The following is a 26,438-nucleotide window of genomic DNA, read 5'->3' as shown; positions in this document are numbered from 1 at the left end:
AAAGAAATGGAGAAGAAATGAAGAGGAGCCTTGAACAAATTGACAAACTTTGAAAATTATGTCCTTCCATAACTTAAGTAGAGGAGGTGTTGAAAGCTAAGTGGTACTAGTCTCAGATTCAGTCATTTTAATCCTTTAATAAAGTCACAGTCACAGCTGAATACTTTGTTGTGGTTTTCATGAAGTATCCCTAGTACTAGAGGCAAAAATTGAAGAAGAGGTCATAATTTTCACAAGACTGTTGGACATACTTCTATAATCTCAAAAAATTGTACTTTTTATGGTCTCAATTGATTTCTTTAGATATCATGGTATCTGCAAGAGCATTTTTTTTTTGGGGGGGGGGTACTTTTCACAACCAATTGCCCAAATCTGCAAAAACCAACCTCATACCCAACAGTTTGAATCATTTATAAGATTCCATTCACTTGATTTACCGTACTGACTTCACAATAGACTCCAGGCCTAGACCATGCATGCAAGATGAACAGGGTCTGAATTATAAGACTACATGGGAATCGGTAAACATAGGGATTGAACCAGTTTTGAAAAATGAAATCCTTTTTCCTCTCAGTGGGAAGTACACTCTCAAGATGAACTAACAAGATATACATGTAGGCTTCAATTGATGCGTTCATACTAAGAAAGTACATGTTTTCTTCAACAGAGAGATTACGATTCGGACATTCACACATTCAAATGCTGAATTTTCATGAAATCAACTTCCACACTGTTGACAATAAAATATTGAAACTAATAAAGTTGAAAATTGAAATATTTTCAAAATGAAATGACGACCTCTCATTTTTACATTAATTTTTCCATTTTAAACCACTAACTAGAATTAACTGCAAAAAACTTACAAAAGTGATATATACAATTCATATAATTATGATAAAAGTGGTAAGAATAGAAAACAGTTGGAATGGTGAATGATTATCAGCATAGGTAAAACATGAGGGAGATGGGCAATTTTGCCCTCATGACAGCCTAATACCCCTTTCATAAACCCAATTATGCGGCTAATAGCAGCATAATTTGGTCGTAAAATTGGAGGACAAGAGTTATCCGCATTATTTTGATGCTGCTATTATCCGCATAATAGCAGCATCGGGACAAGATTTTGAGTTTACGAACGCATTTCCAAATAATGCGGATAATTGCCTTGATGCGGTCACAAGGTCACCCTTTTCCAACACAACCGCATCGGAGGGGGCGTGTCCAGTTGTCATGACGATTATCCGCCTTTTTCAGGACGGGTGCTCGTAAAAATAATGCGGCTTATTTTCGGAGTTTGTGAACGCAATTTTTATTGAATTATCGGCAATACTCTTAGGCGGCTAATTGGAGGATAGGTTTATGAAAGGAGTATTAATCACCCCTAAAATTCTCCCAAATGGATGCGTTGGGGCGACCACTCTTTCTATAGTCGCCCCAAGATCTGTTAAAACAACCAATATTAAAGATTGATCAGAAAATCAATATTCTAACTGTGGCAAAAGAATAATCTGCTTTACTACACAATTACTTTATACCCCTAAAAATGGTCTTTCAAATGAAAGAAATAGCCCCCAAAATTCAGATATTGCCCCAATGTGGAAAAAAATAGCCCCTAAAATTTCAAATGACATTATCTCATTATCTCAGAGTGAAAAAAATCATAAACATATACCTGCATGATGAGGAGTTTACTTGAACTAGTACTTTCACTTGTAACACTGCTTATATTGTATATATTCTTAGTGTGAACAAATGTCAATGGAATACTTTCCACTATCAAGTTGACTTGCACCATTGAGAATAAACTTTTCCCTCTCTACACAGGCCAGAGACGAAAGGAGCGGTGGTTAATTGGGCGTTATTTTTAATCTGGCCGATTATGGAATGAAAATATTGCTGCGAGCCCGTGGGGAGAGGACTTGCGACAATCCGTCGGAGTGGATGACTTAATAATTCTGACTCTATTAATATCACACGGGTGTAGGATGTTGCAGGGGAGCATTTCATGAAAAGATTAGTCAGTGATTTCCACTGGCTATTTAGCTCTGAGCCAATCAGATGCAAGGAATTCAGTAGCTTATAACAGATAGTCAATGACAATCACTGTCTATTTGTTTCATGAAATGTTTCCTCCCCTGTTTTGGTTTGCAGGGAAGATGGATAACATGGAGAGAGGAGGGGGATGAATATGAACCTGTCTTCTACTTGATGCTAGATGGTGCTGTTCAAGATAGCTTCATAATTTTTTTTTTAATGATCAATTCCAAGGTCTGTGATATATTTTGTTCTTGATGTTGTTGCTTTCCCCCACAAAAATAAGCACACTAATACCCCTTTCATAAACCCAATTATGCGGCTAATAGCAGCATAATTTGGTCGTAAAATCGGAGGAGGACTAGAGTTATACCTTGTTCACATTTTTTCTACGGCAGACGGACGTACGGCGAGTCGAAAACAGCCGTTTTATCATTTTTTGTACCAGCTACATATACATGATATAGGTGGTTTAAGTAAAAAAAAAAAAGAATAAAACGGCTGTTTTCGACTCGCCGTACGGCCGCTGTAGAGCAAATGTGACCGTGGTATTATCTGCATTATTTTGATGCTGCAATTATCCACATAATAGCAGCATCGGGACCAGATTTTGACTTTATGAACGCATTTCGAAAGTAATGCGGATGCCATGGTGCGGTCACAAGGTCACCCTTTTCCAACGCAACCGCATCGGAGGGGGTGTGTGCGGTTGCCATGACGATAATCTACCTTTTTCAGGACGGGCGCTTGTAAAAATAGTGCGGATTATCTTCGGTGTTTGTGAACGCAATTTTTATTGAATTATCCACATTACTCCTCTTAGGCGGCTAATTGGAGGATGGGTTTATGAAAGGGGTATAAGCTAATGTAATTCTTCTCTTCACAGTTTCTGAACAAGATATCCCTAGATCACAACCATAACTCACAAGTATATTTCGTCAGAGAATTCAAGAAATAAGCAATAAAGTTGTCACATACTCTGTTGGGTAATTTGACAGTTTCAATTTTATACCTGACATAGCTATGATGCACTTCATTTAATAACAAGGTGATCAAATAAATTATTTTAAAAGAGGAACAAGGTTGAGAAATAAACTATAAACGACATCGACCCTACAACCTCACATGTGTTCCGGGATGGGGGCGTGCTATGGGAGTGGTGCCGCACCAGAATGTGTATCATTTAAAAAAACAGTACCCCCCCCCATTATTAATTCCAGGACTATATCACTATTTTATTTTTTTTTACCAATGTTTACTCTCCTAAAGGAGTGGCATTATAGAGATGCTTTATAAACCATTTCAAGAAGGACAAAATTAATTTCCATGTCCCAAGGATATTTCTTCACCTTGAGATGTTAGTCAGGTGTGATATTAATAAGCCTACATGTAGCATAAAAAACATGTATAGACTCATGGCACTAACAGTCGAGGCCAATTTCATTTGAGCAAGGATGTAGGATACCCTTGGTTTTAAATGAATATCTTTAAACAAACATGCAGACTTCGCATATTCTTTTGTGGGAATATGTTTGGTAATGAAAAAATCTTTGACTTTCAAAGAAAATATCTTTTACTTATCGATATCATGAAGTAAAAAGAAACAGGCCAAGCAATAAATCAGTTTAAATATGGGGAAGTCGACTCACTCTATGTAAACAAGATTGTCTTAGTACAAAGAAAAGGTTCATAACTTTGGTGTTTAATCAACTATCATTAAAGAATATAAAAATTGCTTATATATATACAGTGTAAAGTTTATTGAAGAATTTCTGATAAAAATATCAACATTCTAACATATAATGTTAACATATCAAATTCAAACTTTTTCTTTCAGGTGTATACCAACGGTTTAATTTAACATGTCTTTTTAAAGAAGCTTTTATTGTGATAAGAGAAAATATTGAAATAGAGTTGTAATTTTTATCTTAATCTAATGCATGAAATGTATCACAACTTTGTCGAATTTTAAGTCAAGATATTGTAAAAGTAAAAATAGCAAAATCTAAGAATTCAATGATTAATTTTCTTGCATACATATGTATATGGACGAAAGATGTAACAAAACCAGAAGACACTTAATTCAAAGCCAATTTAGTATGTCTAGTATTAGAGCATTGAAACTTTTACTAAATGCTCCCCAGGGAGTGGAGAAACTGCATACATTGTGCAAGGGCAAGCGATAATTCATCTGAGGTAACATATCTGTAAAGCGCTTTATAGACATTGTGCAAATTATTAAAAACTATCGATGTATAAAATGCAAAGGAGCTATTATAAATCTGGTCCTAATTACACTCCTATAAGAGTGAGATAAGGGACCAGCCCTAATGGAAATGAAATTTAAATCTTTCGAGAGTGATTTTTTACTTTCTTTGGAGTGGAAGTGTCAAAAGATATGCATGCTGTCACTCAAAAAAGATTTTTTTTTTTAAAGTCACTCTTGAAAGATTGAAATCTCACTCCATCAGGACTGGGTCCCTCATCTCACTCTGAGATGAGTGTGATCAGGGACAAGATTAGCTCCTTTGCATTAAGAGATATTTATATAATATTTAGCATTTAGCAGTGAAGAATGTGTCACTCAAGTCTCAATGATACTTGAGAAAATCCCATGATCCAGTTATTTGAAGAACAGACCATCTGAAAAATATGATTATCTCCCAGATCAATAACTTCCCTCAAGCATTCATTGATGAAAAAAAAATCTGATCGATGGACATTTTCAATAATCACGAATAATCACCAAATGAGAGAAAAAATGAGGTTATACAAACAAGACATGTGACCAATTGTGCCAAATTTAAAAAAAATACACATAAAAACATAAAATCTTCAATAAGTTATAATATGTACTGATGAAAACTTGACGTTAAAAAGAGCTAATCATTATCACACACCAAAAAAATATGATAACTATAAGGAGAACAGACCATTTCATATTCTCTAACTCTTCTTTTTAGACAATTCTCTGGGGAAACTTGTATAGTATATTAATGAAAAGATTATGCACATTTCATTCCACGTATGTTTGAAACTATTCCTGTTATGGAATTACTATCAGAATAAACCCTTTTTGCATCAATATTGGTCAACACAGCATGTAATAATATTAAACAAAAATAAAAGCCACCGATCCCTCCTTTCATAAAGTCCATTCGCTTCCATCAAACAAACATATGTTGCTAAATGAAAATATTCTCTATTCATGACCGTTTACCATCTCATATTTCCCTTTCTCACATTGACGAAGTCAGAAAATCAATTTGTATTGTGTTAAGGATCATTAAACATACACAAAGAATCAAGGCAAATGAAAATAACCCTGATCTTGAATTATGCCCAAGGACAAGGGCAGTTTCTAAACGTCTTTCAGAGGAAAACTATTTTAAATCAATGGTTTGGTTTAAAGGGTTGGGCATGGCTGGGCATTCTATTTGTCTGTTCAGAAATCATGAAAGGTCATAAGAAAATAAAACCAAGAGACCTATGGCTTAATTTCCTTCCCAAGGGCTTGTAATGATGATTAATACCTTAATATACCAATATTTAGTGGCTCTGTGGTGGCTATTTTAAATACAAAAATGTCATGTAAAAAGGCATGGATGTTAGTAATTGTATTTATAGGCAACCAGAAGATCAACAGCATATGGTCCTCTAAGAGGGACATAGAAATGAGGATTCAAGCTTTTTAACAAGGCTGTTCCACTAGCAATAGAGCTATGATGCCTTCTCAAAATAAACATTTCAATTATTCGAAGAATACAAGATGACGATGTGAAAGAATTAGATTTCAAAAAATACATGTATTATCACAATGACTTTCAATAAATACATCTTCACAAAAAGTGAATTATGTAAGATTAAGGAAAACGCCTCAAACAGATGCAAAAACATGAATGAACAAGCCCAAGCACTGATGTTGACAATGTAATAAAAAAAATCATTCTAAAAATACTTCCCTGAAAAGTTCTAAAAATCCAAAGAATTTTTTTTTTAAATAATTCACAAAGCTTTCTTTAAAATAATTCACAAAATACAGATATAAGTTCTGAAATCAATATCTTGACCAAAGTTACACTGATTTTACTCCTAAAAATAGGGAGTAATGACCCAAAGACCATTAGGGTTTGAGTACATTAACATTTCATCTGATCTATTTTTCAGTCCATTAATTTACAGAATATATCAACTATGAATGAAAATCATTTGTATTAACTTGTTCACTTCAGGAAGTAGGATTGTGATTACCATAAGAGTATGTAATGAACCATTACGAAAAACAGGTTAAAATTTTGTTAGAGTGAATGGTTTATCCCACTTTTGGAAATACAAAAGATGTTTAAAAAGAAACAGAAATAAAAGTAAACAAGTATGGTCTAATTTCTGCTTTTTAAATGAGAATTTCAATTGAAAACAAGAAATAAAATATCAGTTTGCTGTTAATGTCTACGCAAACAAGAATATTAGCTATATGAAGAAATGAATTAAAATAAGTGGGTGAAGTAAATAATGAAGCCAGAATACAGCAATTATTTTGCTAAGAAATTAAAAGAAAATATACATGTATTTAAAACTGCATCAGGACTACTGCTTTTATATTCAATTAATTCACAAAAATCAAACAAAGATAATGATTTGGCTTACCATAATTTGGCTGCATGGTAGGAAGCTCACTTTTTCTATCCAAAATATATGATTTTTCATATAGAATCAGAGAAATCAATAAGAAAATCAGAAGATAAAACAATATAAACAAAATATGTAATCCATTGAAATTATGGCTGCTAAATTCACAAGATTTTATTTGGTGAAGTATTATGTCTTAATCATTTGTCTCAAGCATTTTTGTAAGGTTCAAACCAATATACTTTTCTGTAGTCAAGGAGCCAAACAAAAACAAAGTCAAACAGGTTTTATAGGATGACTGGGGATATATATATTCAAGGCTATAAAGATACAAGGCTATAAATATAAAGGTAACAAAAATGTAATATCACAACTTGGACAGAATCAGAAAGCAATCTCAAATTATGTATTAAATAACATTAAATAAAAATAGATCGGTCAGTATCCACAAGGAGAACCAAACAAAATAAAAGGAAGCAGTTTGAGACTTCTTGTCCGGTGTGGAGATAACGGTAGCGAAAGAAGTGTAGAATCTCTCCTAAATAAATGTCTCAATCGATCAGGATGATACTTCAACAAGGGATCCAAAATTAATAAAAATACTCCGGATAGCGTCTCTTATCCAGTGTCGACCAAAACGAATGTGCACGATCAAAAAAATATATATCAGGTAAGCGTCTTACAAGGTATTTTGACTCCACAATAATTCCACAAATAGGCTTTAAAAAATACTCACAATCTGCATAGCGTTTATCATTGACGTCTTGAAAGGGGTTCCGATTCTAATTATTGGCTAAAAAAATACTCACAAGCTGGATAGCGTTCAAATCAAGATGCTTCGATTCCAATACCAATGTTTGGGTGCAGAGGGGCAAAAAGGTTGTGTATTATGTCTGCTTCCAGGGTAAACTCCAAGATAAAAAATAACTTGCTCAAAATTCTCAATATACGGTTTGTCACAAAACTAAATATTCCACAACTGCCACAATGTGTTCTCTTCTTCTTCACATCAAATCCAACTCTGTTCAAATCTTTTCAAAGCAAAAAAAATGTCTCCTCTGTTCCATTCATGTGGCAGCTCTCTATGCCACGTCATAAGTCCTGTTCTCTCTTTTCTACAAAATCCTGACCATTTAGTGTTTCCCTAATTCTACTGCCATACAAAACTAAATTAATAAACTATGCACAACAAAATTTCTCAGTCTGAACAGATCTACACTATCCTACACTGACATTCCATAGACTTTCTGACCATGAGCTTATACTGAGACTAAACTAATTCTATTCTACTATAAACTATGCTGACTCAAATGGGAACACTGCTCAGTGACCGTCTGGGTCAACCACCCTGCCCATAAACCTGTTAACACTAAACATACACACATTCAAGGATAATGTAGAGGGGGAAAGAGAAAGGGAGTGGGGTGAGAGTGTTGCCTACACAAAATATTCTAATCATTATGGAAATGCCTATACTTTACACACCTCCCTGCTTTCAAAAGTCATGACTTCCACATGTCATGACGAAATATATACATTGCTGCTAGTTTTTGTAAGCTTTCTAATCTACGAGACTAATTATATACAGAAGTCCTCCCACTTTAATAATACAAGTGAGTTAACGAACCTAACCCGATCATCAAACACAGTGTGATGCAAGAACTGGAATATATTTACAATTATTTACAACATGCATAATATGGAAAGGAAAAAAAAGAGAGGAAATGATAGTTAAAGAAAAAGAATGACATCGCAATAGGAAAAACACATAATCAACTAAATATCCACATATGCAAATGTAATGCATAAAAATATGTCACTTAATTACCACTTTGGCAGGGATACCAATAATGTTAGTATCTATCAACTATCTTCTGCCAACTCGCTGTCTATTCAAGTCTTTGGCTCAGAGCAGCCAGACTATTTTTCCAAGATAAGTTATATCTAACCCTATCCCAGAAGAAATCTTCTGCTACAGCGGTGAATATTCCCTTGTTTAGCCATTCTAGACTTAGGCCTACTACGGGGGACTGCCAATTTGCATTTATTGTGTTAGAAGATGCATCGTATCTGGAAGGTGGCACACCTAAATTTGATCTACCTGATTTTCGAATAATTCGGGGGTCTGGTTCCGAAGGAGGTAGGGGTCGTAAGGTCAAGACATTTTCTGTGTTTTCATGGGCACTTTCCTTACTTGTTTCAGTGGGGGTCAGCCGTGATTCCTCAGAGAGGGGGGACGTAAGAGGTGAAGGAGCATTCCCTTGAGACCCCTCTGTGCGTGGAGGGACGATAAGTGGTGTGTAATCCAGTAATGAGTTACCTAGGCTGTGACTGGGTGCTGTCGATGGCAGTGTGTCTTGGTCTACTAACTCCATGGGTGGAGATTCACTCTCGTTATCTCCTTGTTGGTGGAAGATGCAGGGTTTAATTTCGTTCCTGTGAACGACTTTTGGATCTCCAGACCCGTCTTCGCGCACTATCCGATAGGTTGGGACACCATCATGTGGGACCCCCAACACAATATAGGGGGTGGGTTTCCACTTGTTGTGTATCTTGCGAGGACGTCTTGGGTCGTGATTACGCAAGAGAACTCGCTCGCCTGAAAGTAGGGGTTGATCTGTGACTTTGCTGTTGTAGTGTTTGCATCTTACTTCTGCTGTTTTTTGTAATTGTGCCCCAGATATTCGGTATGCAGTGTGGAATGCTGCATGGTGCTCTTGAATCCATTCTGGAATGTTCCTATCCTGGTCAGAATTTGTTTCCAGTCCGAGTGTTACATCGAGAGGGAGGCGTGCATGCCTTCCAAACATAAGGTAGAAGGGGGTGTATCCCGTGGAAGAATGAGTGGTGTTATTATAACTGTACACTAGCGAGTGGAGGTAGTCGGGCCAGTGTCGTTTCTTTTCATCTTCCAGGGCCCTTACCATGCTTATTAGGGTTCTGTTGAACCTCTCGACCTGCCCATTGCCAGCTGGGTGATACGGGGTGGTTCGACTCTTCCTGGCACCGTAGAGGTTGCAAAGCTCTTGAATAAGCCTGGACTCAAAATTAGCACCCTGGTCTGAGTGTACCCTACTTGGGAATCCATAGGGGAGAACGAAATGCTTCCAGAGAGCACGGGCAGTAGTGATTGCCGTTTGGTTGCGGGTTGGGACTGCAACACAGAACTTCGTGAAATGGTCTGTAATCACCAGCACATTTTCATACCCGTCCGCAGAGCGTTCTAGGGAGAGATAATCCACAGCCACAAGTTCCAGAGGTGTTGACACACAGAAAGGCACAAGGGGCGCCTTAATTCCACGCTGCGGTCTTCGTAGGGAGCACTCCTTACACTGAGAGCACCACTGTGTGATGGCATCCCTCATGAACGGCCAGTAGAACCGCTCTTCTACCAAAGAAGTAGTTTTGGCAACACTGAAATGTCCCATTTCATTGTGGAAAGCATTGAGAGCCATATTTTGAAGCGATGAAGGCAGTACAGTCTGTAGGGTTTCCCTTCCTACTCTCTTATCGAAGCGACGACGATGAAGAACTCCATACTCTAATGATAACCGCTCCCACTGGTTCAGGAGTTTTTGCACCTCCTTGCTGTACCCTTTCCGCTGTGGTAAGGTTGGCCTCCGCTGTGCCAGGTAGTGTTCCAGCACTACTGAAATCACTGGGTCCTGCTTCTGTTGCTGTCCAATATCCTTGGCAGATATACCTGGGAGAATCTGACTCCCTCCTAAGTTCAGCTGAGTCTCTAATTGGAAAACTTCAACCTCATCACCTTCTTCTGAGTCTGAGTCTACATGTAGAGGCTGTGCCAAACGTGACAACACATCTGCATTGGCATTGAGTTTCCCAGGCCGGTAATGTATCTTGAAGTTGAAGTTTGATAATTTTGCCATCCATCTTTGTCCCACAGCACCAAGGTCAGCAGTGTCCAGATGTACTAGGGGGTTGTGGTCCGTGAATATATCAACTCTAGAGCCAGTCAGATAGTCCTTGTATTTTTCAGTCACTGCCCATTTCAAAGCAAGAAGTTCCAGTTTGAAGGCACTATAGTTAGCATCATTTCTCTCAGACTTTCTCAGTCCACGGCTTGCATAAGCAATTACCTTCTCTGACCCATCTATCTCTTGGGCCAGTACAGCACCAAGCCCTGAGTTGCTTGCATCCGTATACAATTTGAAAGGTCTCTGAAAGTCTGGGAATGCTAAGATTGGCGGTGACATGAGGCACTTGCGCAGTGTGTCGAAGGCTGTTTGACACTCATCCGTCCACAAGAAGGGGTTTCCATGGTTTGTTTGGTGATTGCGCTTTTTCTTTAGTTGTCCTGTTAGGCTGAATAGAGGTTTTGCAATCTTGGAGAAGTCTTTCACAAACCTCCTGTAATACCCAACAAACCCAAGGAACTGTCTAACTTCCTTCCTTGTAGTAGGAACCTTCCAGTTCTCCAGAGCAGAGCACTTAGTTGGATCCGTTGCTATTCCCTCCGCCGATATGACGTGCCCAAGATACTGCACTTCGGATTTGAGTATCTTGCACTTTGATGGTTTGAGTTTCAGTCCATGGTTCGTCAATCGTGTAAACACAAGGTCCAACCTTTCCAGATGGGTTTTGAAGTCCTTAGAGAAGATGATGATGTCGTCCAGGTAGATTAGGAGGGACTGGTAGTTCTGGTCACCTAAGCAACGCTCCATCAATCGCTGAAAAGTGGCTGGGGCATTGCTGAGTCCAAAAGGCATCCTGTTGAACTCGTAAAGACCCATTGGTGTGGTGAATGCTGTCTTTGGTATATCCTCAGGGCGAACCTCCACTTGCCAGTAGCCACTGGCGAGGTCCAGGGTGGAGAAATACTTTGCCCCACCCAACGCATCTAGGGACTCCTCAATACGGGGCAATGGGAAAGCATCCTTTCTGGTGTGTGCATTGAGTTTCCGGTAATCTACACAGAGACGTATAGTGCCGTCCTTTTTCCTAACAAGGACCATTGGAGATGCCCACGGACTGTGGCTCTCTTGGATTACATCTTTCTCCAGTAGTTGTTTTATGTGCTGTTTCACTTCTGCATACAGCTGTGGTGGGATTCGTCGAAATCTCTCTTTGAATGGCTGGGTGTCACCAGTGGGGATTGTATGTGTTATGGTGTCAGTTCGGCCATAATCCCCTTCTCTAGCCGAAAACACCTCCCGATGTCTTGTCAACAGCTTGTGTACTGCTTCAATCTCTTCCGGCTCAAGATCTTGCTGAATATCCACGCCTGGGATAGTATTCTCATTGGGCACTCTACGTGGGTCTGTGTCTGTGTTATCCACTCCCTCGATATGGTGTATCATGGCTTCGTATCCACCTTCTTTGTCAATCCTGTCATCTTTGGTTCCCTGCTCAAGTAGTGGAGTATCCCTGGGTAGGATGTTGACTTGAGTTTTGTCCAATGATTCAAGGCTTCCCAGTCTGACATTTCTGGTCAATCTAACTGGCTGTCTACTATAGTTTACTACTCTTACAGGTAGGTAGCCCCTTTTCACAGTAACTACAGTCCGAGCTACCATAAGACCCCCAGGAAGGTCCTTTGGGTCTACTGGTTCAAGGATGGCGGTCATACCATTTGTAAGGTGTAGGTTCGTTAGACATCTGCCCTTCAGCACTACTTCAGTCTCCGCTGGTACCACCACCTCTCCTTTTCCAACTGTCCGAACCCATTTTGCATGAACAACTGCTTCTTGAGTATCCACCATCTTTATTGCTGCAACTAAGCCTGGAGACATTGGGTGTTCAATTCTCTCTGGGGGTACATCGAGAAGACTTCTGCACCTAGTGATGAGGTTTGTTCCAATAAGGCATTGGGCCTTACTGGTGCTGATATCACTGACCACAATTACGCCAACATTTTGAAATTCCCTACCACAAATTGTAAATGTCAAATTCAGCACACCAAGGTAGGGAAGCTCTTGTCTGTTAATCCCTTTGAGACTAAGCCAAGGCAGTGATCCATCAAGGGGTGTTCCCAAGCAAGAATACACAAAGTCCTTAGAGATTAATGTTACTTGAGATCCAGTATCTATTAAACACTCTGTCGCGAAGCCCTCTATCTTGACTGTCGTAAAGAATTGTCCACCTACAAGGTTTCGGTAGTTCACGTTGTGAGCCCTGGTAGGGGCGGACCCTGTCGCTTGGCTCATGGCGACGGTCCCAATTAGTTTAAATCCTGGCCAGATGGTTGACGTGAGCTTGTAACTGACGACTCTGTTGTCTGTCGCGTACAGTTTCGAGCCATGTGTCCCCACTCGTTGCAGTTGAAACATCTTGGGCACCCTTGGTCGTCCCAGCTTGGGTTCCTGGTCTTTCCTCCCTGCTGATTCCCTGGTCCTCTGCCTCTCTTGGCCACTTGTTGACTTAGCTCGGTCATGGTAACCCGAAGGGCCTTCAGTTCCTCAGCCAATTGAGAAAGGGTGAAGGGAGCATCACTACCTGCCGAGCTGCTGACCCCATCCGTCTTGAATACTGATGCTTCAGCCTGACCAAATTCACCATGGCCCGCCATATCTTCCTCTGCTTCTATCCTCCTTGCCTCCTCCTTCAGCATCCTAAACGAGATAGCCCCGTTCCTACGAGCGAAACGGCTGACAGCGATCTTCACAGGACCCTGACGCATCCCTTCAAGGAAGCATCCGCACAACACCTCATCCACGTTGGGTATTTTTGACTTGCTCTCAACCTTCCCTGTGAGCTCTTGGAGAGCCAAGGCAAACTGTCTTGTTGTCTCCCCGGGCCTCTGATGTCGCCCATGAAGTTTGTTTAGTAAGGATGCCAATGTCTCCTTCTCTCCGTATATATCTCGGAGAGCTTCAAATATTTTAGAAGGGTCTGTCCTTGTCGCAATGTCCAAAACCATCACTTCCCTGCGGGCCTCTCCTGCAAGGTGATGGATGATGACCTGTGATTTCTGGTCCTCCGGGGTATTCCATGCTTTGTAGGCTGCCTCCACTCTTGCAATCCACCCCTCTATCCCCTGAGTGGCTTCAAGGTTGTCCCCACTGAAAGTTGGTATCGTAACATATAAGGGGAAATAAGGGAGTGGCACTATTGGAGCTGTGCCTTGGTTGGAAGAAGAGATGGGGGCACCCCCGTTATTGCCTTCTGTGGCCATCTTACAGTCTGGATATTATTTACGCAATGGAGGAGGAAATGAAATAGGTAATAATGTATATAATCAAGAATAGCAATAAAACACGGTACCGAGGAGCCTTAAATATTATATTCCTTGACTAAAATCCCACTTCTGACACCAAATTATGTAAGGTTCAAACCAATATACTTTTCTGTAGTCAAGGAGCCAAACAAAAACAAAGTCAAACAGGTTTTATAGGATGACTGGGGATATATATATTCAAGGCTATAAAGATACAAGGCTATAAATATAAAGGTAACAAAAATGTAATATCACAACTTGGACAGAATCAGAAAGCAATCTCAAATTATGTATTAAATAACATTAAATAAAAATAGATCGGTCAGTATCCACAAGGAGAACCAAACAAAATAAAAGGAAGCAGTTTGAGACTTCTTGTCCGGTGTGGAGATAACGGTAGCGAAAGAAGTGTAGAATCTCTCCTAAATAAATGTCTCAATCGATCAGGATGATACTTCAACAAGGGATCCAAAATTAATAAAAATACTCCGGATAGCGTCTCTTATCCAGTGTCGACCAAAACGAATGTGCACGATCAAAAAAATATATATCAGGTAAGCGTCTTACAAGGTATTTTGACTCCACAATAATTCCACAAATAGGCTTTAAAAAATACTCACAATCTGCATAGCGTTTATCATTGATGTCTTGAAAGGGGTTCCGATTCTAATTATTGGCTAAAAAAATACTCACAAGCTGGATAGCGTTCAAATCAAGATGCTTCGATTCCAATACCAATGTTTGGGTGCAGAGGGGCAAAAAGGTTGTGTATTATGTCTGCTTCCAGGGTAAACTCCAAGATAAAAAATAACTTGCTCAAAATTCTCAATATACGGTTTGTCACAAAACTAAATATTCCACAACTGCCACAATGTGTTCTCTTCTTCTTCACATCAAATCCAACTCTGTTCAAATCTTTTCAAAGCAAAAAAAATGTCTCCTCTGTTCCATTCATGTGGCAGCTCTCTATGCCACGTCATAAGTCCTGTTCTCTCTTTTCTACAAAATCCTGACCATTTAGTGTTTCCCTAATTCTACTGCCATACAAAACTAAATTAATAAACTATGCACAACAAAATTTCTCAGTCTGAACAGATCTACACTATCCTACACTGACATTCCATAGACTTTCTGACCATGAGCTTATACTGAGACTAAACTAATTCTATTCTACTATAAACTATGCTGACTCAAATGGGAACACTGCTCAGTGACCGTCTGGGTCAACCACCCTGCCCATAAACCTGTTAACACTAAACATACACACATTCAAGGATAATGTAGAGGGGGAAAGAGAAAGGGAGTGGGGTGAGAGTGTTGCCTACACAAAATATTCTAATCATTATGGAAATGCCTATACTTTACATTTTTAACAAAAATCCTGAATAACTTGAGATACTCCTATTCTAAATATTAAGGCATGATATGTAAATTAATTCCTCATTCCTTTGTCCTTTTTAACATTCTTACATAACAATTCTGACATTTATTAACATATTTGTTTTGTTTTTGTTTCTTTAGAAAACAAAACCTCTCACATTATGACTAAATTAAAAAGCCCACTCCTTAATATTCCAAACATGCATTTATCTACGTGCCAATGTCCATTTTTACATGGCATAATTCTAAAACTATTTACATCTCTAGATTTATTTCCTATTCAAATCCCCTAACATTATGAAAAAATAAATTCAAAGGTCCCTGATTGACTCTAGATTGGAGTACTAATAAAATTGATTATATTTTATAATTTTCTCTATTATCTGCAGCCCTCACCTAATTATTGTAGACCTAACAGTTGAGTCATGCAATATTGTTCTAAGGGTTATGGATCATTACAGGAAAAAGAAATATTCCTTTTCAAATACTGAAATCAAACAAAAATGCAAAATATACATGTATAAAGAAGTCAATAATATTTAAATCACTAACAGGATGTGGTTCTATAATAATGCTAGGAGCCACAAAATATGATAAACTCTTAAACAATTATCACCCTCCTTGCACTCTTCTCAAAATAAACAAATAAACTCCCACTGTCTCCCAGCATCTCGCCTACTCATATTCATAGTTGACTGAACATATAAACAATGACTTCATGAAAATATTTCAATATTTGATTTGCTCTATCAGCTATCAATACCTATTGTTAAAAAGTATTTAATTTGCTTAATGCAAAATATTATGACAATTTTATGACACAGTTACCAAATAGACTGATGTACTCACCCAACCTTAACAGAGTTTCTAAATGCTTGTCCTTAAGGATACAGATGAAGTAAAACTACTTTTTTCTGTAAAACAACCCTACAATTTCATTAATGGAAGTAAACATAAAGGTAAAAAAAAAACACTATAAAGATAATTTCCATGGAGATTTATCATGTGTGTACACCTTTCGAGGTGCAATTTGTCTAATGAGAATGAGTGTACACAAAACCTGACAGAATAAAATAGGTTATTTGTTTTTCTTTTTAATCCCATTTCAGCAAAAGTAGTAGGCTTTGGGTGCATTAAACACATGTGGAATAGATGTACATGTACATTGCACACATATATATTTATAATTTTGTACAAGAATCTCTTTACAATTAAACAGGACATAAAACCCATGAGGCTGAAAAAAGAGATGCTCCTTGTGAAACAGTGATTGCTTCCCTATTCATTGCTACTTTTAAACGCAAACAAGATGAAGAGACTCAATTGAGTATGAAAGAAAAATCAAACAAACCGGGTGGAGATGTGTACACTCATTATCACCAATATCCAGCCTTCATGAAATGAAACAAAATTGCATCATTGCATCAGTGTACAGATGAAATCTTGCTGCACGCAGTCCACCATATCATGACAAATATTTGACAGCTCTCGAAATGAAAACATCATGCTTAGCACGGATGTAGCAGGAAGACAAACAAACTTCCAAGTTCAATTACAACATCAAGCTGAAGGTCCAAGTATAACTTAATAAAAGGTGACAAAAATCCTTGGAACTTGTTACTGACCTAGCAGCGTTGGATAGCATCATCCCATTCACTCGTATACGCTGAGTAAACAAAGGACCTGCATATGATAGGAATCTCGAGCTCAATCCTCTACTCAAGAGTTTTATCAATATTTTCTTGCTTTCATTTCACACTTATTGTCTTTGATCCATCTTTCGACATAAATCGTTCTCCCTATCACTCCACTTCACTCTCTCAACCATTTTATCTTGAACATCTCAACTTCTTTCTTTAAGTTTCTCAATATCTTTACATCGGATATTCTTACTTCTTTGTATTTTTTATCCCTCTCCCTATTTCTTTCTTTCTTCTCTCTTTCTTTCTTTCTCTATTTACCTAACTACCTATCTATTTTTCTATCTACATACCTATCTTTCTACATGTATCTTTCTACTGTATGTATCTATTTAATATCTAGCTGGTGTATCTTTCAATCTACCTATTTTTCTTTCTCCTATTGCCTTTTCTCTTTCTTTCTCCATACATCAATTTATCTATCTACACATATCTATCATCTTTCTCTCTGTCATCCTACTTTATTTGAACTTGGTATGCTTCTCTATTTTCAACCTTGTTCTTCGTCATATTCAAGTCCTGTATGTATTCCAAATTCAATGTATATTTTCATATAAAATATCTTATGAATGGATTTCAAGGACAGGATGAATTAGATTATAACAATTATTTGTTTTTCATGAAAAGCATTCATCAATCAATGTTTATATATTAATAGTCCAAATTTCAAAATGACAAATAGGAAAATTTAATTTTTATCCCTTGAGTCCCAACTGGAATCTTCTTAGAGATTCCTCCATTTTAGTTGAATGTTGATCAAATAAAATTGCCCTCTCATAATAGTTTATGGGGTACTCCTGATCTGGAAAAGAAATTTTTTCAAGTGCAATACATACAATTTCATAACCGCTTTCTTTAAAAAATATATCACAATTTCTGCATATTTTCAAGTGATATATTGCTCATGTACCTAAACTGGCAATGATTTGCAGGCAAGTGTTTTTTCTAAAAAGAATAGCTCATCAAAAAGAACGCTAAAACATAATTCACCATGACATTTTTTTGTTCATGACCTATAAATCAAAAACAGGATGAAATAGCTGAGCTAATCTTTTGTATTATCAAAGTCAGAATATAATCAGATGGAATGCTACGGGGCATGTGATTTCATTTTTTTAAATCTACATGTATCAACAAAAAACTTTTTTTTTCAATTAACATGTGCTTCACTGTTCATCTATCTGGAAAAAACATGAAATGAAATAAATAACCCATTTCTGTTAATATCATCTTGTGAAATAAAAAAATTGGCCCAAGCCGCCACACAATGCAGAGATTTCTGGTAAACCCCTGATCATAAAAATACTATTCATCACAAATTATGTTGTCAATTGACATACATTCTTCTATTCTCAAACATTACAACAAAAATCTGAACTCATGATGGCATGCTTTACAACAACAGAGGCACTAATCTCTCTACTCCCATTTTAATACACCGCACAGCGTCAAGAAGTAATGAGAGCTTTATTAATCATAAGGGAGAAAAATTGAATTTTTATGAACTTTGAATGACATCAAAGTATCTATAAAGAAGCTGAATTGGCCCAATTTACCTATCAAAATGCCATAGTTGGACTTTAAATGACACAATATCTTGGTTCTTATAATGTTTAGGGGTACAAATTTCAACTTCTCTGCAGTAAGAAATGAGTATCGACGGTTAAACAGGTTATCATCACCATCATTATTTTTGAAAATTTTCTAGAAAAAATTTCATTCAACTTCTGAAGCCATCATAAAGTCCTCTAAAAATCCTTATGATTTTCTTTCTTACAATGTAATTTAGACATTTGTACAGTATGTATACAAGTCTCCTGTGAAGAATAAAACCTGTGGGCCTTTTCAAACCAATTGTTTGCTTGGTTTTGTATGTGTGTGGGCCTGAAGGGGTAAATTAAAAGTAGGCCTATTGAAATTTAAAAAATCAGAATTAAATCAAAAGTAAAAAAAATATATTTTGTTTGAATAATGAACCTTTACAAAAAGGACTTTTAATGGATCCATTTCGTAATGATTATATTTCTATTTTTTAATTCTTTACAAGTACATAGAACTGATTTTTAATCATGGCATTCTATATAGGCATCATTTGCGCAGCATCTATCCACAAACAATATGACTTCTTTCTCACACGTAATCTGAAGTTCATCTTGACAATATGTATACAGTAATTCCTTCTGATTCTTACCCTACTAACGGAGACTCGTATTTCACTCAACGGACATCATTTTCCTCTTTGCATCCGAATTGCCCGGAATCCATAAGACAGGCGCCATACCACTTCATATCAATAACCAATATTTCCCTTAAATACACAAGTACCACATGTGATAATAATGGTTATATTTCACCCAAATGAGGACGTAAACTGATAGGACATTGAGAACATATGGCCAGGAACCCAACTATCTTAAATCATAAATTCTGGAGAAGGAAAATATGTTTATCAAAACATTATCATTCAACACATGAGTACTTTCTTAAGTATAGAAAATAAATCAAATAAATCAAGATGTTCTCAAACTGCTTGATTCTCACGATGACGAAGATGGTGTTATGCCATGGTCATGAATGCAGGACTGTACATGTAGGCCAATATTGAGAGGATGTGTGCTTCACCAAGCCCCCCCCCCAAAAAAAAAAAGAGAGAAATTAATAATTGAATGAAAATAACCAAGGACAAAAAACTCACATTTAAAGTATTCATATATATCATACAGAACTTTGTAAAAACATAATACACTAAATGTATATGTCCATACATTCCTTTTTCTTTAGCTTTCTAATAGACAATCATGCCCCTTCGCCATCACCTCTCCATCACCGCACCCCCCCCCCCAAAAGTGGGAGTGGTGTTCCCTTCCTACCCCCAAAAAAATGTTAAATTTACACTTTGATAATACATCAGTTCATTGACAATTATACCATTTTTTTCCTAATTACCAAAATAATTCTATTCACTGGGAACCCTGTCAAGGTGGGGAATCTGGTACAAAAATATAAAACAAGTAAACAATATATTATCATGGACCCCTTTAGAGGGAAAATTGGGCAAATTTTGCAGAACAATGATTTTGCACTTCGCAAACTATATGTACTCGTTTTTCCCCCTATTCTCCTCTAGCCCACTCCCTCAACCTATCATTCTGGAAATCATCAAAAATAAATCAAACTCTATTCAACTCTATCATGAGAGGATGATGGAGTGGTTGACAGAAACATATTTATTAATATTTGTTTCCCAGGAGGGATATATTAAAAACTATTTATTGGCATCTTCCAATCCCATGATGCTCTTATCTTCATAGTCTACAAAAGAAGACCCGAGTTTACTCCAATCTTATTTGAGGTTGATTTGGGGCTCCATAATGATTTTGCTCTTGTGAGTGGAAGTTGAAATATCAATTCAATTAAATTTCATGTTATTCAATTCATAAAATACAAGGCAATTTACATACAATAGAATGTGGCTGTGGAAAGTGTGGAAATACAAATGGCTTGCAAAGTTCTGATTCCCCCTTTAAAAGAACCGAGGAGTGACAATGTTTTTAATAAGGGGGGGGAGCTATCATTCCTTGGGCCCTTACCACACTTTTCCACACGTTTCATCTTTTGTGTTTTTAGAGTATACAAGGTACATCTTTATATTTAGATCTAAAGGAATATTGAATATATATATATATTTTATTATTATTTTAGTAGCACGAGCATTCCATAACTTAGTAAATTTAAATACTTTCATTTTGATATTGAAAAAAAAACTGTTATCTCGTTGATTCATTAAAAGATGGATGAGTGAATGCATAATAACTTTTTTGTGTCGATTCCAGAAGCCCCATACTTCCCTTCACGAGGTGTAGCGATATGAAAGGCTCATAATAAAACCTGATTATATTTGGAGTACATTCATGGTCAATGCGAGCCATATAAACATGCCCCACAGCGACAAATTTCCAATAATGTGTGAAGCTTTTTATTAGGACCACTCTTGTCAGGTTTCATCTAGCAAAAGTGTCAGCACACATTATAATGATGAAATTAATTTTTTGTCCAAGAAGTGAAAATAAATAAAAACATTATGGGCAAATATTCTCTCAGGGTATTTCAGGGTAAACAAAAGGTATAAATATGAGCTTAAATTTTTATTCTCAGTTCAAATCCACTTCACTCTTAGAATAAAAATATACATAAATTACAAATTCTGTTTCTACATACTTATTTCTTTCCTAAACCTCCTCAGTATCTGTAACTGATCTAGGTAATAAAGAGAGAGAGAGAGAGAGAAAGAAAGGAAGAGACTGGCTACTCCAATAGGTACATTGCATAGGAGCTATTGCTGACTTCAAAGTCAGTCTTTTACCTCAGTTAAAAATACTTCACAAATATGAAATTCATAATTTTATGAGTTAAAATGCACTTCCACTCTCAGACTAAAAATATGTTTGGAATTCACAAAACAAAATCATTTTCATGAACTTATTTCTTACATAAACCTTTGAGTTAGCAAAGCTTTTCTCAGTATCTGTAACTGATCGAGGTAATAAAGAGAAAGAAATAGAGAGAAAAAGAGAGGGAAGGAGAAAGAAAGGAAGAGACTGGCTACTCCAATAAGTCACATTGCATAGGAGCTATTGCTGACTTCAAAGTCAGTCTTTTACCTCAGTTAAAGATACTTCACACATATGAAATACATAATTTTAGTAGTTAAAACCCACTTCCACTCTCAGACTAAGAGCTATTGCTGACTTCAAAGTAAGTCTTTTACCTCAGTTAGAGATACTTCACACATATGAAATACATAATTTTAGTAGTTAAAACCCACTTCCACTCTCAGACTAAAAGTATATTTGGGATTCACAAAACAAAATCATTACCATGTACTTATTTCTTTCCTGAACCTTTGAGTTAGCAAAGCTTTTCTCAGTATCTGTAACTGATCGAGGTAATAAAGAGAAAGAAATACAGAGAAAAAGAGAGGGAAGGAGAAAGAAAGGAAGAGACTGGCTACTCCAATAAGTCACATTGCATAGGAGCTATTGCTGACTTCAAAGTCAGTCTTTTACCTCAGTTAAAGATACTTCACAAATATGAAATTCATAATTTTATGAGTTAAAACACTTCCACTCTCAGACTAAAAGTATATTTGGAATTCACAAAACAAAATCATTACCATGTACTTATTTCTTTCCTGAACCTTTGAGTTAGCAAAGCTTTTCTCAGTATCTGTAACTGATCGAGGTAATAAAGAGAAAAAAATAGAGAGAAAAAGAGAAGGAGAAACAAAGGAAGAGACTGGCTACTCCAATAAGTCACATTGCATAGGAGCTATTGCCGACTTCCAAGTCAGTCTTTTACCTCAGTTAAAGATACTTCACACATATGAAATACATAATTTTATAATAATAAATAAATAAAAGTTACATTTATATAGCGCATTACATAACATTTCAATGCGCTTTACAATAACAAATTAATATACAGGTATATAATACTTTACAAAAATCTAAGTTCAACATACATTCATAATATAGTCATAATAATAATGAAATTTAAATAACTTAAGTACCACATAATAAAGATATTAAGAAATTCAGGAAGAATTAAACAGAAATGTCTTTAGTCTGCTCTTGAAAGCATTCACAGAAGGAGCATCATGGATTTGGGTAGGAAGTCTGTTCCAGAGCGTTAAGAGCAGAGAGTTAAAAGCCACTTCACTCTCAGACTAAAAATATGTTTGGAATTCACAAAACAAAATCATTTCCATGTACTTATTTCTTTCCTGAACCTTTGAGTTAGCAAAGCTTTTCTCAGTATATGTAACTGATCGAGGTAATAAAGAGAAAGAAATACAGAGAAAAAGAGAGGAAAGGAGAAAGAAAGGAAGAGACTGGCTACTCCAATAAGTCACATTGCATAGGAGCTATTGCTGACTTCCAAGTCAGTCTTTTACCTCAGTTAAAGATACTTCACAAATATGAAATACATAATTTTATGAGTTCAAATCCACTTCACTCTTAGAATAAAAATATACATAATTTAAGAAAAAAACATACAGCTTCCATATACTTATTTCTTTCCTGAACCTTTGAGTTAGCAAAGCTTTTCTCAGTATCTGTAACTGATCGAGGTAATAAAGAGAAAGAAATACAGAGAAAAAGAGAGGGAAGGAGAAAGAAAGGAAGAGACTGGCTACTCCAATAAGTCACATTGCATAGGAGCTATTGCTGACTTCAAAGTCAGTCTTTTACCTCAGTTAAAGATACTTCACACATATGAAATACATAATTTTATGAGTTAAAACCCACTTCACTCTCAGACTAAAAATATGTTTGGAATTCACAAAACAAAATCATTTCCATGTACTTATTTCTTACATAAACCTTTGAGTTAGCAAAGCTTTTCTCAGTATCTGTAACTGATCGAGGTAATAAAGAGAAAGAAATAAAGAGAAAGAAATACAGAGAAAAAGAGAGGGAAGGAGAAAGAAAGGAAGAGACTGGCTACTCCAATAAGTCACATTGCATAGGAGCTATTGCTGACTTCAAAGTCAGTCTTTTACCTCAGTTAAAGATACTTCACAAATATGAAATACATAATTTTATGAGTCAAAACCCACTTCACTCTCAGACTAAAAATGTTTGGAATTCACAATACAAAATCATTTCCATGTACTTATTTCCTTCCTGAACCTTTGAGTAAGCAAAGCTTTTCTCAGTATCTGTAACTGATCGAGGTAATAAACAGAAAGAAATAGAGAGAAAAAGAGAGGGAAGAAAGGAAGATATTGGCCACTCCAATAAGTCACATTGCATAGGAGCTATTGCTGACTTCAAAGTCAGTCTTTTACCTCAGTTAAAGATACTTCACAAATATGAAATATATAATTTCATGAGTTCAAATCCACTTCACTCTTAAAATAAACATATACATAATTTGCAATTAAAAAAAACATTCCATTTCCACAAACTTATTTCTTTCCTGAACCTTCTCAGTATCTGTAACTGATCGAGGTAATAAAGAGAGAGAAAGAGAGAAAGCATGGAAGAGACTGGCTACTCCAATAAGTCACATTGCATAGGAGCTATTGCTGACTTCAAAGTCAGTCTTTTACCTCAGTTAAAGATACTTCACAAATATTTATATGAAATTGAAATACATAATTTTATGAGTTCAAATCCGATTCATTCTTAGAATAAAAATATATATAATTTGTAATTTAAAAAAAAACACATTCCATTTCCATGTATTTATTTCTTTCCTGAACCTTCTCAGTATCTGTAACTGGTCAAGGAAATAAAGAGAGAGAGAGAAAGAGAGATAGCATGGAAGAGACTAGCTACCCCAATAAGTGGCATTGCATAGGAGCAATTGCTGACTTCAAAGTCAGTCTTTTACCTCAGTTAAAGATACTTCACAAATATGAAATACATAATTTTATGAGTTAAAACGCACTTCCACTCTCAGACTAAAAATATGTTTGGAATTCACAAAACAAAATCATTTCCATGTACTTATTTCTTACATAAACCTTTGAGTTAGCAAAGCTTTTCTCAGTATCTGTAACTGATCAAGGTAATAAAGAGAAAGAAATCGAGAGAAAAAGAGAGGGAAGGACAAAGAAAGGAAGAGACTGGCTACTCCAATAAGTCACATTGCATAGGAGCTATTGCTGACTTCAAAGTCAGTCTTTTACCTCAGTTAAAGATACTTCACAAATATGAAATTCATAATTTTATGAGTTAAAAGCCACTTCACTCTCAGACTAAAAGTATATTTGGAATTCACAAAACAAAATCATTACCATGTACTTATTTCTTTCCTGAACCTTTGAGTTAGCAAAGCTTTTCTCAGTATCTGTAACTGATCAAGGTAATAAAGAGAAAGAAATAAAGAGAAAAGAGAGAGAGAGAAAGAAAGGAAGAGACTGGCTACTCCAATAAGTCACATTGCATAGGAGCTATTGCTGACTTCAAAGTCAGTCTTTTACCTCAGTTAAAGATACTTCACAAATATGAAATACATAATTTTATGAGTTAAAACCCACTTCACTCTCAGACTAAAATTATGTTTGGAATTCAAAAAAAATCATTTCCATGTACTTATTTCTTACATAAACCTTTGAGTTAGCAAAGCTTTTCTCAGTATCTGTAACTGATCGAGGTAATAAAGAGAAAGAAATACAGAGAAAAAGAGAGGGAAGGACAAAGAAAGGAAGAGACTGGCTACTCCAATAAGTCACATTGCATAGGAGCTATTGCTGACTTCAAAGTCAGTCTTTTACCTCAGTTAAAGATACTTCACAAATATGAAATATATAATTTCATGAGTTCAAATCCACTTCACTCTTAGAATAAACATATACATAATTTGCAATTAAAAAAACATTCCATTTCCACAAACTTATTTCTCTCCTGAACCTTCTCAGTATCTGTAACTGATTGAGGTAATAAAGAGAGAAAAAGAGAGAAAAGAGAGATAGCATGGAAGAGTCTGGCTACTCCAATAAGTCACATTGCATAGGAGCTATTGCTGACTTCCAAGTCAGTCTTTTACCTCAGTTAAAGATACTTCACAAATATGAAATACATAATTTTATGAGTTAAAACCCACTTCAATCTCAGACTAAAAATATGTTTGGAATTCACAAAACAAAATAATTTCCATGTACTTAATATTTTCTTTCCTGAACCTTTGAGTTAGCAAAGCTTTTCTCAGTATCTGTAACTGATCGAGGTAATAAAGAGAAAGAAATAGAGAGAAAAAGAGAGGGAAGGAGAAAGAAAGGAAGAGACTGGCTACTCCAATAAGTCACATTGCATAGGAGCTATTGCTGACTTCAAAGTCAGTCTTTTACCTCAGTTAAAGATACTTCACAAATATGAAATACATAATTTTATGAGTTAAAACCCACTTCACTCTCAGACTAAAAATATGTTTGGAATTCACAAAACAAAATAATTTCCATGTACTTATTTCTTTCCTGAACCTTTGAGTTAGCAAAGCTTTTCTCAGTATCTGTAACTGATCGAGGTAATAAAGAGAAAGAAATAGAGAGAAAAAGAGAGGGAAGGAGAAAGAAAGGAAGAGACTGGCTACTCCAATAAGTCACATTGCATAGGAGCTATTGCTGACTTCAAAGTCAGTCTTTTACCTCAGTTAAAGATACTTCACAAATATGAAATACATAATTTTATGAGTTAAAATCCACTTCACTCTTAGAATTCAAATATACATAATTTGCAATTAAAAAAACAATATTCTGTTTCCACGTACTTTATTTCTTTCCTGAACCTTCTCAGTATCTGTAACCGATCGAGGTACATGTAATAAAGAGAGAGAAATACAGAGAAAGAGAGACAAGTGGAATGCCTCTGGCAGTCCTACCTGCATCACGTGATTCATTATAGCAGTAGTGCTGACTTTGAAAACTACTGTAAAATAATTATTCACAAAAACACCATTCATATAATGATACAATGCTATGCTCATTGACATTCGACCAAAACTTGTCAGTG

At 36.3% G+C, this 26,438-nt stretch overlaps 1 long non-coding RNA gene across 1 annotated transcript in view; it reads right to left on the bottom strand.

Annotated features, from left to right (window-relative positions):
• Nucleotides 1–6,717, bottom strand: part of LOC121424080 — a 41,263-nt gene extending 34,546 nt beyond the window's left edge. Inside the window, exon 1 of the long non-coding RNA XR_005971341.1 lies at nucleotides 6,682–6,717. This is a non-coding gene — a long non-coding RNA (uncharacterized LOC121424080). The remainder of the gene's footprint in view (nucleotides 1–6,681) is intronic.
• Between the last annotated feature and the right edge of the window lie 19,721 nt (nucleotides 6,718–26,438).

This window comes from Lytechinus variegatus, chromosome 11, assembly GCF_018143015.1.
Source record: "Lytechinus variegatus isolate NC3 chromosome 11, Lvar_3.0, whole genome shotgun sequence".
Lineage (NCBI taxonomy): Eukaryota > Metazoa > Echinodermata > Echinoidea > Temnopleuroida > Toxopneustidae > Lytechinus > Lytechinus variegatus.
This window is presented reverse-complemented; position numbering and strand designations above follow the sequence as displayed.